The sequence below is a fragment of the Neophocaena asiaeorientalis genome, unplaced genomic scaffold (genome assembly GCF_003031525.2).
Source record: "Neophocaena asiaeorientalis asiaeorientalis breed wild unplaced genomic scaffold, Neophocaena_asiaeorientalis_V1.1 scaffold437, whole genome shotgun sequence".
In the NCBI taxonomy this organism is placed as follows: Eukaryota; Metazoa; Chordata; class Mammalia; order Artiodactyla; family Phocoenidae; genus Neophocaena; species Neophocaena asiaeorientalis.
Window position 1 is genome coordinate 1678931 of NW_020173375.1, and position 18310 is coordinate 1697240.

General features: G+C 38.8%; 1 protein-coding gene across 2 annotated transcripts in view; it reads right to left on the reverse strand.

Moving 5' to 3' along the window:
• The window catches only part of PPP2R3A (protein phosphatase 2 regulatory subunit B''alpha), a 211292-nt gene that overhangs the window by 160701 nt on the left and 32281 nt on the right, over positions 1-18310 (reverse strand). The gene's annotated exons all lie outside the window — the stretch shown is intronic.

The window sequence follows — 18310 nt, forward strand, 5'->3', positions numbered from 1 at the left end:
CTGCAATAAACACTGGGGTGCATGTATCTTTTCGAATTATAGTTTTCTCTGGATATATGCCCAGGAGTGGGATTGTAGGATCATATGGTAGTTCTATTTTTAGTTTTTTAAGGAACCTCCATACTGTTCTCCATAGTGACTATACCATTCTACACTCCCACCAACCGTGCAAGTGGGTTCCCTTTTTTCCACAACCTCTCCAGCATTTATTGTTTGTAGAATTTTTGATGATGGCCATTCTGACTGGTGTGAGGTGACACCTCACTGCAGTTTTGATTTGCATTTCTCTAATAATTAGTGATGTTGAGCATTTCATCTGTTTGTTGGCCATTTGTATGTCTTCTTTGGTGAAATGTCTGTTTAGGTCTTGCACCCATTTTGTGATTGGGTTGTGTTTTTTTGATATTGAGCTGTATGAGCTGTTTGTATATTTTGGAGATTAATCCTTTGTCAGTTGCTTCATTTCCAAATACTTTCTCCCATTCTGAGGGTTGCTTTTCATCTTGTTTATGGTTTCCTTTGCTGTGCAAAAGCTTTGAGGTTTCATTAAGTCCCATTTGTTTATTTTTGGTTTTATTTTTATTACTCTAGGAGGTGGGTCAAGAAAGATCTTGTTGTGATTTATGTCAAAGAGTGTTCTGCCTATGTTTTCCTCTAAGAGTTTTATAGTGTCTGGCCTTATGTTCAGGTGTTTGATCCATTTTGAGTTTATTAAAGATGGCCAACACATAGTGCTTGTTCTTGATTGTACAACTTCCTCTATACTTGGAAATTATTACACTACCATCATCTCTTTTCTTACTCTCTAAGAGAGAGAGAGAAAAACAACCTTTATTACTGCTCTTGATCTCATCCTCTCAGACCCTGCTACATGCAGACCTCTCTCTCTCATCATCAATGGATAGAATTTAACATTCTCTTACTTAAAAAAAAAAAAGGCTTTTAAACCATGCTGTAAGTTGACGTCCAAAAAGGTTCAATCAACTTCCGCCTAGTAGTTCTATCCATTATTGAAAGTGGGGCTATTGAAGTCTCCAAATATTATTGTTGAGTTTTCTATTGCTCCCTTAATTTGTTTTGCTTTCTGTATTTTGATACTGTGTTGTTAGATGTGTATATGTTTCTAATTGTTATATCTGCCAGATGGAGGGAAACAAACTATCATAAAATACGTATAACTTACTCACTTTGCTGTACAGCAGAGACTAACACAACATTGTAAATCAACTATACTCCAATAAAAAAATTAATTAAAAAAAGAATAAAAGAAAAAAATTAAAGAAACAAAACAGAAAGGTTCAATCAATGTTCCTACTTAATCAATAAATACTGAGTGCCTATTATGCGCCAGGCACTTGCTAAGTGCTAGAGATACAGCAGTGAATAAAGTCCCCGTACCTACTGAACTGACAATCTAGCTGGAAAAAGAAAAACAACACATAAGTAAACATATAACTTAGATGGTGATATGTGCAATAGAGAAAAATGAAGTGGAGCAAGGGCTTAGAAAGGATGAGAGGGTACTGTGTTACAAAGGGCAGTCAGGGAAGACCTCACTGACAACTGAACAGAGATCTGAAAGAAGAGAGGGAGCAGGTTGAGGAGGTATTTTGGGCTAAAACATCTCAGGCAGAATAACCATAAGTAAAAAGGCTCTGAGGTGTGAGTATGCTTGACTTACTACAAGAATGACAAGGAGACTAACATGACCAGAGTAGAGAAAGCAAGGGGGGCAGTGTGAGTGATGAGGCCAGAAAGGAAAGGTAGGACACTAAACCATGCAGGGTCTGTAGACTATTAAGATGAATTTGACTTTACTCTGAGTGAGCTGGGATACAACTGATGTCTACTGAGCAGAGAAATGACATGATCAGATTTACATTTTTTTTTTAGTTAGTTATGTAACATCTTTATTGGAGTATAATTGCTTTACAACGTTGTGTTAGTTTCTGCTGTATAACAAAGGGAATCAGCTATATGTATACGTATATCCCCATATCCCCTCCCTCTTGCATCTCCCTCCCACCCTCCCTATTCCACCTGTCTACGTGGTCACAAAGCACTGAGCTGATCTCCCTGTGCTATGCAGCTGCTTCCCACTAGCTAATTATTTTACATTCGGTAGTGTATATATGTTGATGCTACTCTCTCACTTCGTCCCAGCTTACCCTTCCCCCTCCCCGTGTCCTCAAGTCCATTCTCTACATCTGTGTCTTTATTCCTGTCCTGCCCCTAGGTTCATCAGAACCATTTTTTTTTTTAGATTCCATATGTATGTGTTAGCATAAAGTATTTGTTTTTCTCTTTCTGACTTACTCCACTCTGTATGACAGACTTTAGGTCCATCCACCTCACTATAAATAACTCTATTTCGTTTCCTTTTATGGCTGAGTAATATTCCATTGTATATATGTGCCACATCTTCTTTATCCGTTCATCTGTCAATAGACACTTAGGTTGCCTCAATGTCCTGGCTATCGTAAATAGTGCTGCAATGAACACCGTGGTACATGACTCTTTTTGAATTATGGTTTTCTCAGGGTATATGCCCAGTAGTGGGATTGCTGGCAGACTTACATTATAAATTGGTAATTTTGGCTTCTGTGTTCAGAGGAGATTGCAGAGGAGCAAGATAAGAAGAAACAAGTCAGGGGCTATAGCAATAAACCAGGCAAGAAGGCTGGGAGCTTGAACCAGGAGAGGAACACTGGAGACAAAGGTAGAGCTGATATGATTTGTTGAATGATAGAATGTGCAATACTACTGCACCAAGAAAGGTGCAGTAAGGCCACGATAGGAAGGAGATGATGACAGCAGAGAAGGAGAGCATGAGTTTAACTGTACCATCAATCGCATCTGCATTTTAATGATAAAAACCTTTACCCATTTAATAATGAGAAACAGAACTTCATTGTTTTCATTTTTATTTCTTCAATCCTAGAAAATTCTGTTTATTTTCCTTATTTGTTATATTTCTTCTTTGGTAAATTTTCTATTCATATCCTTTGTTTATTTATGTATTACAGACAGTGAAATCAGATACAATTTATACAATTAATTCAAGAAGAACCCTTTCTTTTGTTGAATCCTTATACTGTTTAGGGTATATTTCCTGGCTCTTTAGATTCAATGATTATTACTCTGTTTTTATGCCAAGCCTACACTATCATAATTACTGTTGTCTTATTAAGTTTTACTACCTGGCTTTTTTCCCTCCTATTTCTAATTATGATTCGTTTTTACACTTCAAATATTCTTTGATGGTCTTCCAGATGAGTTTCTGCATTGTCAAGTTTTAAGAAAAATCCTATAGGAATTTGATTATAATTGTAATAAACTTGTGAATTATTTTGAAGGAACACTGATATCATTATAATATTCAGATTTTCCTTCCACAAATATATAAATCTTAATTCCAATATTCCTTTCTTTTTCTTTTTTTGTGTCTTTCTTCAGGTGAGTCACCCTTATTCTTTTTTTTCCTTCAGTGTCTCAACTTTGTTGCTATGTGAATGGATCTTGAGCTGTTGTTTCATCCTCTACTGCCTTGTCTTCAAATCCCAGGTGGTGGCTCATATAAAACTATAAAGCTAAGTATCCTGCAGGGTGGATGAAGCTCAAGTATAAAGTTCCATAGTAAAGTTCCACAATAAAGTGAGTACCCATTAATTTTTAAGTGAAAATACAAAGGTGCCGAAGAGGAATAAGTGTTATGGGACAAAAGACTAGAACATGGCAATCGAAGGAATTACCTTTTCAAAAGATGTACATCCAGAAGACAGGGAAGATACAGCACCAAACACGAAAAACTACGCACCTTTTCAGAAATCCAAGATTTTGAAAAAGCTTTTGGGTAAGGGTAAAAGAGAAGGAAAATACAATGGATACTGTCAAGAAAGTATATTAGAATAACTGTATGAGAGCTTTTTTTTTAATCTTTTTTTTTTTGGCTGTGCCGTGCAGCATGCGGGATCCTAGTTCCCTGACCAGGGACCAAACCCATGCCCCTGGCAGTGGAAGCTCGGAGTCCTAACCATTGGACTGCCAGGGATGTCCCAGGACTATATCTTAATACAGGTGATAAAATTGGTCCAGAAGCAAAATGCAGAACTGTTAGAAAATTTAAATATCCAGATACCTATTAAAACCCATGTCAAATAAATTCCTAAATTGACATGAAATTTGAGAAAGTAAAGAGAAGTATTTCTCTAGGTTTGAAAATAAGCAAAACAACAAGTTGATAAAGTAACATGACAGAAAATACAAGAAAGTATTCATGTGATATTAGAATCTGAAATAGTCAAGGAGGAGAGAACACTGGCCAGAGTCAGATGTATGCTTTTAGACCAGTGCTGTCTAATAAAACTTTCTGCATTGATGGAAACATTCCATATCTGCACTGATATGGCTGCCATTAGCCACATGGGACTGCTGAGTACTTAAAACGTGGCTGGTGTAACTGAAGCACTGAATTGTAACTTCATTTAAAAAATTTTAATTTTGATATTGTTGTAGACTCACATAGAAGTTACAAAAATAATATAGAGAGTTCCTGTGTACCCTTCCCTCAGTTTCCTCGAATGGTAACATCCTATATCACCACAGTGACCCAAACCAGGAAACTGACTATTAACAGAGCTTATTTGGATACCACCAGTTTTACATGAATCACTTCTTCCTTTTCTTTCCTTCTTCCCTTCCTTTTATAGTAAGTACCACCACAATCAGGATACAGAACTACCCCATCATCCCTCAAAACCCCTCATACTACCCTTTTGTAGTCATATAGTCAACAGACCACTGATCTGTTCTCCATCATTATGATTTTGTCATTTCAAGAATGTTTTATGTGTGGCATCACACAGTATGTAAGCTTTTGAGATTGGCTTCTCTCACTGAACACAATGATTTTGAGAGTCATTCACTTTACTGCATGTATCAACAGTTCATTCCTTTTTATTGCTGAGTTTATTGTATGGATATACCACAGCTTGTCTGCCCATTCACCTACTAAAGGATATTTATGTTGTTTGCAGTTTGGGTTATTACAAATAAAGCTGCTGTGAGTATTAGTGTGCAGGTTTTTGTGTGAACATGTTTTTCATTTCTCTATGGTAATTAACCACAGGTTATTTACAAGTCTGATTGTTGGGTTGAACGTTAAGTGTATTTTTATAAGAAACTGCCAAACTGTTTACCAGAGTGGCTATACCATTTTACATTCCCACCAGTAATGTATGAGAGATACGGTTGATTCCACATCCTCTTCATCCTCTTCAACATTTGTGATTGTTTTAGCCTTTCTAATAGTGTGTAGTGTTATCTCATTGGGGCTTTAACCTACATCTACATGGCTAATGATGCTGAACATCTTTTCCTGTGCTTACTGACCAGCCCCGTATCTCCCTGGAGAAGCGCTGTTTAAATCTTTTGCCTATTCAAATTAATTTTGATTAATTTTAACTTAGAAAGCCACATATGGCTAGTGGCCATCATATTATTCAGTACAGTTCCAGATAATAGGAATGCAGCTTTCAGAAATTCTGAGACTTTAAAAGAAAAAAAGAGAAGATATGGTAAAAATGAAGATTGATAGGTTTTAAAGATAAAATTTGATGAACGTGTCATAAGTAATCTTACTGAGAAAGAGAAGTGGTGGGAAGAAGAGTTAAAGAACTAATTAAAAATTTAGGTCTTTAAGTTTTGAAGGGACATGAATAGCAGAGAGAGGGAACATATAACAAAGCTAAATCCCAAGGGGGTGATACCAATTTCAATGAGAAGTTTACAGTCTAAAATGATTTGAGTTTTTTTTTTTTAAAGGCCAAAGAAATGAAGATTACTTCCCTGGTATTTGGTTCAGATCTGTGGGTGTCAAATTCTGCCTTTTTATTTAGACCACGATTCAACTGATGCCCAATTGTCTGGCTGGAATCCTAGACCTGGAACCTAATCCAACTATTCTCAATCAGAGATACAATCTAACTCAGAACCACGATGCTATCTTGTGTCACTAGTAAAAGCCAGTCTGCATGGGTTTGAATCCCAACCCCGCCACTTACAGCTGTGTGGCCTTACAGAAGTTGGTTAACTTTTGTCAGCCTACTTCACCTGCAAAACAGAGATAATAATTGTACCCATCTTATGAGAATGAGGTTAATATGTCGAATGCTTAGAACAATGCTCAAGACACAGGAAATGCTCATTAGCTGTTACTGGTGTAACTCACTCATCCAGCATTTTCTACTCTGAGCCAGGGGCTGGTGGGATGATACTGAATAATTCATGGTGATAGCCCTCAGCACACTCACTGTTTAATGAGGGCAACAGGGGAGGCAAGCACAACAGGGTATCAGGAGCACTAGGCTGGGGCTTCTGTTTTCCCGTTTTGCTCTCACAATTAATACATGTTCTTCTCAGAAAAGTTAGAAAAACACTTTAATTACTCATATTACCATTCAGAAATAACCACTGTTAATATTTTTATGAATGAACATCCTGAAATTTTTCTTGTGAAAATATGTTTTACCAAAAAAAGTTATTTTCTTAGGATATATTGCAAGGAGGAGAATGCTGAGTCAAAAGGGGTGTATATGTATGCATATACTTTTTAATGGTTCTTAGATAAATATATACATCCATTTTCTGTGCTCCAGAAGAATGGCAAATTTATACTTCCGATGTCAGTGTAGGAGTGGGCCCATCTCCCCACGTTCTCCTTGAGTGATACCACTCTTTAAATCTTTGAAAATTTTATAGGTGAATAAATGAAGTACACTGTTTTAATCTGAGCCTGAACATCTTTTTATTTACCTAGTAGGCATTTTGTGTTGTTCATTCACAAAGCCTTTCTTCATGCCCTTTGTCCATTTTGAAAGAGAGTATTTAAATCAGATCTAAGAGTAAGGAAAGGCTTCCCCAAATAAGGGATGTATATACCTAGTTTTAAGGGATTAATGAGAATTATTTAGACAAAAAGGAAAGGAAGAATACTCTAGGCAGAGGGAGACATACACGTGAAGGCTCAGAGGCCTAACATGGCACAGTGAGTTCAGAACTATGATAGTTCCAGCTGATTTCACCGGAGGAAGTGTACAGACATGCAAGAGGGGAGGAAACCAGAGAGCAGCAGGAACTGGACCACAGACCGTCTCGTGTGCTAACCTAAGCAGTCTGAACTTTATTTGGAAAACTATGCGAAAAGAAACAAAGACATTTAGGCTGGGAAGTAACATGATGAGGTTTATGTTTGAGAAAGACGACTCTAGTAGCTGAGTGGAGGCATGGAAATCAATTAGAAGGCTGTAATAATCCATGCAAGAAGTGGTGAGACCCTAAACCAGGAAGGTGGCAGTAACTAACAAAGAGAAGGGCACTGATTAGATAGTGAGAAAGAATTCACAGAAAAGGAGAAGAGATTAAGAGGGAGGAATCTTGGGTTTCTCGCTTGGGTATTGGGGGACTAATGTTGTCACTTCCAACACAGACTTTTTGTTTTTGTCTTATGGGAGGTGGCCATAGAAAAGATAAGAGTTTTATTCTGAATGTGTTGTTTGAAGAGGTACCTGTGGAACATCCAAGTGGTGATGACTGCATGAAGTGTGAATATAAAAACCTGCAGGTCAGCAGCAAGATCTGGGTTGGAGAGGCAGCCCTGAGAGGCCACTCAGGGTGAGTGCATAAAGTGAGAAGGGCTCTGGGCTGAGGATCACTGACATTTCTGGGTTAAAGAGAAGAACAGAATTCTTAGAGGGATCCTAAGAAGCAATTTCAAGGATGCTGAAGGAGAAACTTTCAAAATGGAGGTCACTAGTGTTAGATGCTGCTGAGAGGTTAAGGAAAAACAAAAATTACCCACTGGCTTTGCCAATGTGAAGGTCACTGGTAACCTTGGCAAGTGAGATTTCAAAAAAAAAATCCCAAAGACTATGGCATAGCCCCAAAGACTATGTATGCACAAGAGTTTTGTATAATTAAAAATATCTGTCTAAACGATATCTGTGAAAAGAACTCTTCTAATAAGTAAAAAAGTTCTAAATGATAAGAAAGCATTGTATCACAGTTTGAGTTTTTTCTTTCTTAATGGCACATGCAATGAGTGTTTTACAATCTTCAATTTGACGAAATATCGGTCTAAACATGTATGTCAGGGGTAGAAAGGGAAATTAGAGTTTATATCGTGAATGTTTATGGGACTTCCCTGGTGGTCCAGTGGTAAGGAATCGCCTTCCAACGCAGGGGATGCGGGTTTGATCCCTGGTCAGGAACTAAGATCCCACGTGCTATGGGGCAACTAAGCCCACGCGCCACAACTACTGAGCCCACATGCTGCAAACTACAGAGCCCACGTGATCCGGAGCCCACATGCCACAACTAGAGAGAGAAAACCCACACGCCCCAACTAGAGAAAAGCCCATGCCGCAATGAAAGATCCTGCATGCCTCAACGAAGATCCCACGTGCTGCAACTAAGACCTGATGCAGCCAAAAAAATAAAATAAAATAAATAAATATTGCATGTTTACATTTATTCCTCCTCCAGTCTTGTTGCACACTGCCTGCCCACCTACCCCAAGGCTTTCATCTTCCCTGCTTCTTCCATCCCTGCAATGGGCCAGGGTCTGTTTTCCCAATTTCTATCTAAGTGGTTCATATGCAATTTCAGAGTTCATTCAACCCTTCCTATCACTTTCACTTTAATCAGTGTATGATTACTCTAACAAGTACTTTCCAGTGGCTCCTGGTATTCCTCCAGAGTAAACTTCCTGATGAAGTGGATTTCTTGTGAAATAAAGGTACAGAAGCAGCCGACAAGAAAAGTTAGGAGGGAGAACTGGATTTTGAAAGATAAAAGCCTTTGCAGGTGAAGAAGAAATTAAACGGGACCTTATAAGCAAAAAGGAGTTCTACAAAGGTACAGAGATATGAAAAAAACCTTGTGTGTTTGGAGACTTAGCAGGAGTTTCGTATTGCTGAAGTTGAAAATGTACAGTATGGATTTTTACTGTTCTAAGGTCCTCCTCCAAACAGTAAGAACAAAAATAGGAATGTAAACTCTGTCTTCAAAGACCCTAAGCGACACCTGTAACCCCAAATCACTGTATATGAAGATAGAAAACAGCAGCAGAATGGTCAATGACTTAGCAGAGTAGAGGAGGAAAGGATACTAATGACAAACAAACCAATTCTCCCTGCACAACCCCCAAAGGCCCAGGTTAGGAGGTACCAAGTACCACAGAAAATGGGCTAGGGTAGAGGACTGAACACAGGGGACTGTTTGAAAGTCTGCAAAGGAATAGAGTTCTCCCCACCACTACTCCACAAACTCAGAAAATCATCCCTCCTTCATCCTGCTAAGACAGAAATCTTATTTGCTGGTTAAAAAAATGAACCAGAAAAGCACCAACCCCAGGGCTGTATATGAAGGAGAGGGTGGTAAAGGACTTAAAGTTGAGTAAAAGTCTACTTTCTGAGTAAGTCCACTAGCCCTCTTTCCCCTGCCCAAGTCCAGATCACCAGAAACCAGGCTTATTACCTCCAGCTCCCAGCCCCCACTATGGATTAAAGAATCCTCTTCTGGAGATTGGAAATCCCATCTATCCACATGATCACCTTTCATGAAGCCCACTAATTGACAAATGCTGCTCTAAAACAGAGAGCTTCCTCTCAGCTCTTCAGCGCCTCACTTTTATTTTACATCAGCTTTACTGATGTATAATTTACATACAGTAAAAATGTTCATATTGTGTAGTAACCACTGTCCTAAAAAAGAAAGAACATTTACATCACCCTAAAACTATTCCTGTGCCCTTTCCCAAATCAATTCTCCTATGCTGCAATATCTGACAACTGCTGATCTGAGTCCTATCATGATACATTCATTTTGCCAGTTCTAGATCTTCACATGAATGTGATCACATGAGATGTATACTTTTTAGTCTGGCTTCTCTCACTTCGAACAATGGTTCTGAGATTCATCCATGTTATTGCATGCATCATTTGTATATACCTTTTTCCTGCTTAGTAGATATTCTATTGATGTATAATTAAATACACCCAAATTTGTCTTATCTATTCAGTTAATGGACATCTGGGTTGTTTCTAGTTTGGACTATTATGAATTAAAACTGCTGTGAACCTTCAAGTAAAAGTCTTTTTGTGAATACGTGTTCATTTCTTTTGGGTAATTAACAATGGAAATACTGAGTCATGAGAAGTGTAGTTTAATTTTAAAAAACCTGTAAAATAGTTTTCCAAAGTGGTTCTACCATTTTACGCTCTCATCAGCAACACCTGAGAGCTCTAGTGGCTCTACAACCTTTTGGATACTTGTCAGTTTCCTTAATTTTACCCATTTTAGCAAGTGTGAAGTGGTACCCCACTGTGGTTTTAATTTGCATTTCCCTGACGACTAATGATATTGAGTATTTTTTATATGCTTATTATTAGCAATTCAAATGTATCATTTTTTGTGAAGTTTCTATTCAAATCTTTTGGGTTGTCCTTGACTACTGAGCTCTAAAAGTTCATTTACATATTTTAGATGTAGATATCTCTTGGTCTGTGGCTTCCCTTTCCATTTTCTTAGCAGTAGCTTTTGGTTTTAATTCTAATTTTATTAATCCAATTCATCAAATTCTCTTTTATAGTTAATACATTTGTATCCTGTCTTAAGATCTCTGCCTATCTTAAGGACATAGATGCTTTCTCTTAAGGTTTTTCTGGGGGTCTCAAGTTTTATGTTTAGGTCTACAATCTATTTTGAATTAATTTTTATGTATGGTATGAGCTGAGTTTGAACATCACCCAGCACCACTTGTTCAAAAGACTATCCTGTCCCCACTGAATTATGTTGGAGACTTTGCTGAAAAGCAAATTACTATATATATGGATTTATTTCTGGATTCTCTATTCTTTTGTCTTTATAAACACCAGTGCCATTCTGTCATAATTATTATAGCTTTATAGTAAGCCTTAAAATAATAATGTAAATCTTCCATTTTTTTCTTTTTGTTTTAGCTATTCTAGGTCCTCTGCACTTCCATATCGATACTGGAATCAGTGTGCCAATTTTCACAGAGAAAACCTGCTGGGGTTTTGATTGGAATTTCATTGAATCTAAATCTCCATCTGGTAACAATGGAGACCTTAACAATATCAATGCTCCAGTCATCACAATCCATGAACGTAGTGTATCTCTCCATTTATTTAGATGCTCCTTTATTTCTCTAAGCAATGTCTGTAGGCCTTTCATTAAATTTACTCCCAAGTATTTCATGTTTTTTGATGCTAATACAAATGGTACTGTTAGTTTAATTTCATTTTCCACTGTGTTTGTTGTTGGTATAGAGAAATACATTTGACTTATGTGTATTGATCTTGTCACTTGCCACCTGGCTAAATTCACTTATAGTATTTGAGGGGTAAATTCCTTGGGATTTTCTATATAGACAATCATATTATCTGAGACTACAGAGTTATTACTTTTTCCTTTCCAATATTTACTGCCTTACTGACTACTGCACTGGCTAGGATCTTCAGAACAATATTGAATAGAAGTGGTGAGTTCAAAAATCCTTGCCTTGTACCTGATCTTAGGGAAAAGTCTTTCACCATTAAATATGATGATAGCTGCAGGGTTTTTGGTAGATACCCTTTATCAGATTGAGAAAGTTCTCTTCTATTTCTAGTTTGTTAAGTTTAAAAAATCTCATAAGCTTTGTTTTTTAATATGTATCTTTACAGGAGTATAATTGCTTTACAACATTGTGTTAGTTTCTGTTGTACAACAAAGTGAATCAACTATAAGAATACATATATCCCCATATCCCCTCCATCTTGAGCCTCCCTCCCACCCTCCCTATCCCACCCCTCTAGGTCACAAAGCATTGAGCTGATCTCCCTGTGCTATGCAGCAGCTGCCCACTAGCTATCTACTTTACATTTGGTAGTGTATATATGTCAATGCTACTCCCTCACTTCATCCCAGCTTCCCCTCCCCACCATGTCCTCAAGATCATTCTCTACATCTGCGTCTTTATTCCTGCCCTACATGCCATTAGGTTCATCAGTACCGTTCTTTTAGATTCCATATACGTGCGTTAGCATATGGTATTTGTTTTTCTCTTTCTGACTTACTTCACTCTGTATGACAGAGTCTAGGTCCCTCCATGTCTCTACACATGACCCAATTTCATTCCTTTTTATGGCTGAGTAATATTCCATTGTATACATGTACCACATCTTCTTTACCCATTCCTCTGTTGATGGACATTTAGCTTCCTTCCATGTCCTGGCTATTGTAAATAGTGCTGCAGTGAACACTGGGGTGCATGTATCTTTTTGAATTATGGTTTTCTCAGGGTATATGCCCAGTAGTGGGATTGCTGGGTCATATGGTAGTTCTTTTTTTGATTTTTTAAGGAAACTCCATACTATTCTCCATAGTGGCTGTATCAATTTACATTCCCACCAACAGTGCAAGTGGGTTCCCTTTTCTCCACAGCCTCTCCAGCATTTACTGTTCGTAGATTCTTTGATGATGGCCATTCTGACCAGTGTGAGGTGATACCTCATTGTGGTTTTGATTTGCATTTCTCTAATGATTAGTGATGCTGAGGATCCTTTCATGTGTTTGCTGGCAATCTGTATGTCGTCTTTGGAGAAATGTCTATTTAGGTCTTCCACCCATTTTTGGGTTGGGTTGTTTTTTTGATATTGAGCTGCATGAGCTGCTTGCGTATTTTGGAGATTAATCCTTTGTCAGTTGCTTCATTTGCAAATATTCTCTCCCATTCTGAGGTTGTCTTTTCATCTTGTTTATGGTTTCCTTTGCTGTGCAAGAGCTTTTAAGTGTCATCAGGTCCCATGTGTTTATTTTTGATTTTCTTTCCATTACTCTAGGAGGTGGGTCAAAAAAGATCTTGCTGTGATTTAAGTCAAAGAGTGTTCTGCCTATGTTTTCCTCTAAGAGTTTTATAGTGTCTGGTCTTACATTTAGGTCTTTAATCCATTCATAAGGTGGTTTAATACTGTTAAATATTAATTCTGCATCTGTTGAGATGCTCATATAATTTTTACCTTTTATTTCGTTAATGTGGTGGAATAGGGGTGAGAGAACTGAAATTCATATCAGGAAAGCAAGACATAAGGTCTAAAATTAATTAATGATGAAGTTGCAATATATATGCATTTATAAATATGAAGGTAAATAATGGAAGAAATAGCTAAGAAAAAATTGGCAGTCGTTGTCTCTGAGGAGCAGGCCTAGTTGGGAGGAGAAACTGATATTTTCAAAAGGTCTTTTAAGGATTGACACCTTAAATATGAGAATATGTAATATTTGATAACAAATTTTAAAAACTGGGTTCTAGGGAGATGTAAAAATGAGGCTGCGGCTGATTATTGTTTGCTAAGGCATGGGGGGCAAGGGTGTAGGGGAGACAGACTCAGCTGCAGGCATGTGTTATTTTCGTGGGGCATCCAGGAGACATATTTCCCATTCAGATGAATATACTGAATTCCCATTCAGTAGAGATAGGAGTTGAAAATAAAGACTTGGGAGTAAGCACCAGATAAAGGTTTTAAAGCCATAAGAGTGGACAAGACTGAACCTGCATAGGTGAGAAAAGAGTCAAGGACAAAACTCTGAAGAAAAATAAAAATAAACAAATGGGATCTAATTAAACTTAAAAGCTTGTGCACAGCAAAGGAAACCAGAAACAAAACAAAAAAACAACCCTCAGAATGGGAGAAAATATTTGCAAATGAAGCAACCGACAAGGGATTAATCTCCAAAATACACAAACAGCTCATGCAGTTCAATACCAAAAATATCAAATAACCCAATTAAAAAATGGGCAGAAGAGCTAGAAGAAGATGGTGGAAGAGTAGGACGCGGAGATCACCTTCCTCCCCACACATACATCAGAAATACATCTACATGTGGAACTGCTCCAATAGAACACCCACTGAACGCTGGCAGAAGACCTCAGACCTTCCAAAAGGCAAGAAACTCCCCACGTACCTGGGTAGGGCAAAAGAAAAAAGAAAAAACAGAGACAAAAGAATAGGGACGGGACCTGCACCAGTGGGAGGGAGCTGGGAAGGAGGAAAGGTTTCCACACACTAGGAAGCCCCTTCGCGGGCGGAGACTGCGGGTGGCGGAGAGGGAAGCTTCAGGGCCACGGAGGAGAGCGCAGCAACAGGGGCGCGGAGGGCAAAGCGGGGAGATTCCCGCACAGAGGATCGGTGCCGACCGGCACTCACCAGACCGAGAGGCTTGTCTGCTCACCCGCCGGGGCGGGGCTGTGAGCTGAGGCTCGGGCTTCAGAGCTTAGATCCCAGGGAGAGGACTGGGGTTGGCCACGTGAACACAGTCTGAAGGGGTTAGTGCGCCATGGCTAGCCGGGAGGGAGTCCAGGAAAAGTCTGGAACTGCCAAAGAGACAAGAGACTTTTTCTTGCCTCTTTGTTTCCTGGTGCGCGAGGAGAGGGAATTAAGAGCGCTGCTTAAAGGAGCTACAGAGACGGGAGCGAGCCACGGCTCTCAGCGCGGACCCCAGAGACGGGCATGGGACGTTAAGGCTGCTGCTGCAGGCACCAAGAAGCCTGTGTGCGAGCACAGGTCACTCTCCACACCTCCCGTCCGGGAAACCTGTGCAGCCCGCCACTGCCAGGGTCCCGGGATCCAGGGACAACTTCCCCGGGAGAACACACTGCCCGTCTCAGGCTGGTGCAACTTCACGCTGGCCTCTGCCGCCGCAGGCTCGCCACGCATACATACCCCTCCCTCCTCCCAGCCTGAGTGAGCCAGAGCTGCCAAATCAGCTGCTCTTTTAACCCCATCCTTTCTGAGCAAAGAACAGAAGCCCTCAGGTGACCTACACACAGAAGCGGGGCCAAATCAAAAGCTGAACCCCAGGAGCTGTGCGAACAAAGAAGAGAAAGGGAAATTTCTCCCAGCTGCCTCAGAAGCAGCGGATTAAAGCTCCACAATCAACTTGATGTACCCTGCATCTGTGGAATACCTGAATAGACAGCGAATCATCCCAAATTGAGGAAGTGTACTTTGGGAGCAAGAGAGATTATTTTTTCCCCTTTTCCTCTTTTTGTGAGTGTGCATGTGTATGCTTCTGTGTGAGATTTTGTCTGTATAGCTTTGCTTTCACCATCTGTCCTAGGGTACTGTCCGTCCGTTTTTTTTTTTTACTTAAAAATTTTTTTTCTTAATAATTACTTTTTATTTTAATAACTTTATTTTATCTTACTTAATTTTATTTGATCCTCTTTCTTTCTTTCTATTTTTTCTCCCTTTTATTCTGAGCCGTGTGGAGGACAGTCTCTTGGTGCTCCAGCCAGGCGTCAGGGCAGTGCCATTGAGGTGGGAAAGCCAACTTCAGGACGCTGGTCCACGAGAGACCTCCCAGCTCCACGTAATACAAATGGTGAAAATCTCCCAGAGATCTCCATCTCAACAGCAATACCCAGGTTCACTCAACGACCAGCAAGCTACAGTGCTGGACACACTATGCCTAACAACTAGCAAGACAGGAACACAGCCCCATCCATTAGCAGAGAGGCTGCCTAAAATCATAACAAGGCCACAGACAGTCCCCTCCATCAGGAAACATACACAACCCACTGAACCAACCTTAGCCACTGACGACAGACACCAAAAACAACGGGAAATACGAACCTGCAGCCTGGAAAAGGAGACCCCAAACACAGTAAGATAAGCAAAATGAAAACTACAATACCAAACCCAAAACAATTAAGAAAATGGGAACAGGAACATACATGTTGATAATTACCTTAAATATAAATGGATTAAATGCTCCCACCAAAAGACACAGACTGGCTGAATGGATAAAAAAGCAAGACCCGTATATATGCTGCCTACAAGAGACCCACTTCAGACCTAGGGACACATACAGACTGAAAGTGAGGGGATGGAAAAAGATATTCCATGCAAATGAAAATCAGAAGAAAGCTGGAGTAGCAATTCTCATATCAGACAAAACAGACTTTAAAATAAAGACTATTACAACAGACAAATAAGGACAGTACATAATGATAAAGGGATCGATCCAAAAAGAAGATATAACAATTGTAAATATTTATGCACCCAACACAGGAGCACCTCAATACATAAGGCAAATACTAACAGCCATAAAAGGGGAAATCGACAGTAATACAATCATAGTAGGGGACTTTAACACCCCACTTTCACCAATGGACAGATCATCCAAAATGAAAATAAATAAGGAAACACAAGCTTTAAATGACCCATTAAACAAGATGGACTTAATTGATATTTATAGGACATTCCATCCAAAAACAACAATACACATTTTTCTCAAGCGCTCATGGAACATTCTCCAGGATAGGTCATACCTTGCATCGCAAATCTAGCCTTGGTAAACTTAAGAAAACTGAAATTGTATGAAGTATGTTTTCCGACCACAATGCTATGAGACTAGATATCAATTACAGGAAAAGATCTGTAAAAAACACAAACACATGCAGGCTAAGCAATACACTACTTAATAACGAAGTGATCGCTGAAGAAATCAAAGAGGAAATCAAAAAATACCTAGAAACAAATGACAATGGAGACACAACGACCCAAAACCTATGGGACGCAGCAAAAGCAGTTCTAAGAGGGAAGTTTATAGCAATACAATCCTACCTTAAGAAACAGGAAACATCTCGAATAAACAACCTAACATTGCACCTAAAGCAATTAGAGAAAGAAGAACAAAAAAACCCCATAGTTAGCAGAAGGAAAGAAATCATAAAGATCAGATGAGAAATAAATGAAAAAGAAATGAAGGAAATGATAGCAAAGATCAATAAAACTAAAAGCTGGTTATTTGAGAAGATAAAAACTGATAAACCATTAGCCAGACTCACGAAGAAAAAAAGAGAGAAGACTCAAATCAATAGAATTAGAAATGAAAAAGGAGAAGTAACAACTGACACTGCAGAAATACAAAGGATCATGAGACATTACTACAAGCAACTCTATGCCAATAAAACGGACAACCTGGAAGAAATGGACAAATTCTTAGAAATGCACAACCTGCCTAGACTGAACCAGGAAGAAGTATAAAATAGGAACAGACCAATCACAAGCACTGAAATTGAAACTGTGATTAAAAACCTTCCAACAAACAAAAGCCCAGGACCAGATGGCTTCACAGGTGAATTCTATCAAACATTTAGAGAAGAGCTAACACCTATCCTTGTCAAACTCTTCCAAAATATAGCAGAGGGAGGAACACTCCCGAACTCATTCTACAAGGCCACCATCACCCTGATACCAAAACCAGACAAGGATGTCACAACGAAAGAAAACTACAGGCCAGTATCACTGAGGAACATAGATGCAAAAATCCTCAACAAAATACTAGCAAACAGAATCCATGAGAAGTACTCAATACAATGTGGTATTAGTATAAGAATAGACATAAAAAAAAAAGCTAAAAGTAAAACTACCATATGACCCAGAATCCCACTGCTGGGCATATACCTTGCGAAAACTGTAATTCAAAAAGATACATGCACCACAGTGTTCACTGCAGCACTATTTTCAATAGCCAGGGCATGGAAGCAACCTAAATGTCCATCAACAGAAGAACAGGTAAAGAAGATGTGGTACATATATACATGGAATATTACTCAGCCATAAAAAAGAACAAAATAATGCCATTTGCAGAACATGGATGGACCTAGAGATTGTCATACTGAGTGAAGTAAGTCAGACACAGAAAGACAAATATTATATGATATCGTTTATATGTAGAATCTAAAAAAAGAAAAGGTACAAGTGAACTTAATTTACAAAATAGAAGTAGAGTCATAGATGTAGAAAGCAAACTTATAGTTACCAGGGGATGGGGGTTGGGAGGGATAAACTGGGAGATTGGGACTGACATATGCACACTACTATATATAAAACAGATAACTAATAAGAACCTGCTGTATAGGACAAGGCATTCTACTCAACACTCTGTAATGGCCTATATGGGAGAAAAATCTAAAAAAAAAAAAAAGAGGGGATATATGTATATGTATTACTGATTCACTTTGCTGTACACCTGAAACTAATACAACGTTGTAAATCGACTATACTCCAATAAAATTTAAAAAAAAAGAATGTGAGAATAATGAGACAAAAAAAAGAAAACAAAAAAAACTTTGAGGAAGGCTGGTATGTATAGGGTGAGGAGAATGATTCAAGGAAGAAGACAGAGAATGAATTTCCAAAGGGGAGGAAGAGAACCAGCCAAATATGACATGGAAGTCAAG